Raw genomic sequence first — 1,557 nt, 5'->3', positions numbered from 1 at the left:
CCAATATTATTGGATTAGGCCTCCTCTAATAACTTCACTTTAATTCTATCTACATTGACTATTTCTTTTTCTTTCTTTCTTTCTTTCTTTCTTTCTTTCTTTCTTTCTTTCTTTCTTTCTTTCTTTCTTTCTTTCTTTCTTTCTTTTTTTTTTTTTTTTCCTGCAAGAAAGCTTTATTGTTTCATTTGGTCCAATGCATGGGAGAGGGCTTCAGGGTGGCTAAAAAAATGGCTGGTAGTTTTGAGGAGAGGCTCAGGCAAAAGCCAGACACCAGGGGGATGCAAAGGGGCCCCTCATAGGCTTCTGGGCTCCAAAGGCTATTAGCCATGCTTGCGGGTGAGCCTTTCAAAGAGATACTCTTCCCGCCCAGCCTGGGGGCTGGCCAGCCTGCAGAGGTTAGTCAGGTGGCCGCCCATCTTCCTGATGAGTTTCACCTCCTCATCCAGGAAGTGGTTTTCCAGGAAGTAAGAGATGGGGGTCTGTGCAGGTAGAACCCAGCACATGCAGCTTCAAAGGGGCCTGGTTCAGGTTCCTCTCTAAGGCCAGGGCGGCTTCCATGGTGTCCTGAGTTTTGCCCACTCATCCTGGGAAGGCTCAGCACATCTTGGAAGAGAATGTGGCCACCGTGCTTGTTTTGCAACTTTAAGAAATGCTCAGTGTCTTCATGCTTCTTCTCTGCCAACTCGTGGAAGAAGTGGCCCACACTCTGGAGAGCCACATCATCCCACTCAGAAGCCCAGAGAGAGGTAAGTAGAGGGGGCCCGTACATACAGTCTGGCTAGGAGGTTGACTGCAGCCTCCACCTCGGTGGAATAACTGTGACCAATTTGGGAGGTCATGGTTGTTGGGCAATGAGTTAAGGTAGAAAAAACAAACAAAAAAACTGGTGTGTTGGCTGGTCTTGGAGGTGGTTCTGAAGATGGTGACTGAATAAGACTCAAGAGAGTGACCAGAGTCTGGAAGAAGGGGCATCCCTGGGTCTGTTCCGTCCAAACACTATTGAAGCAAGAGATAGATCCGGGACCACAAAGGGCACTGCGTTTACAATGACTATATCTAAATCAGATCATGTTCTGACATACTGGGTTCAATTTTTCAATATGTAAAGTTGGCTGGGGATACAACATGATTCATTTCCTCTATACCAGGCTTCCTTTCTAATTTTTTTCTATTACTAAGAAGTAAATTAGTTAAGCTCTACCCAATGGAGTAGAACTCCTAAGGCATATAACTTAGTGGCTATATTTATTGGTTCTGGATGCATACCACCTGGATTTGCATCCTGGTATTGTCTCTTTCTAGCTCTGTGACCTGCTCCCTCATCTATATAATGGAGAAAAAACTATCTATCATGTGAAGTGCTTAGCCATTTTGTAAATATTACACTTATAAATATTTATTATAAAACATTCTTGAGGAAACAACTGCCTTCTAAGTAGAGGTAGAAGTCTGTACTCCTTGACTATGAGTGCTTACTATCCCAGCAAAGAACACATAGCAAGTTTGGAGAATAATGCAATAAAGATTTACTTTGTTTGGAATATGAGGATAATGCTG

The 1,557-nt window shown here is 43.5% G+C and overlaps 1 pseudogene; it reads right to left on the bottom strand.

Moving 5' to 3' along the window:
• Positions 1-320: 320 nt before the first annotated feature.
• Positions 321-839, bottom strand: LOC132227674 (ferritin light chain-like; annotated as a pseudogene).
• Between the last annotated feature and the right edge of the window lie 718 nt (positions 840-1,557).

Source organism: Myotis daubentonii, chromosome 1 (assembly GCF_963259705.1).
Source record: "Myotis daubentonii chromosome 1, mMyoDau2.1, whole genome shotgun sequence".
Lineage (NCBI taxonomy): Eukaryota > Metazoa > Chordata > Mammalia > Chiroptera > Vespertilionidae > Myotis > Myotis daubentonii.
This window is presented reverse-complemented; position numbering and strand designations above follow the sequence as displayed.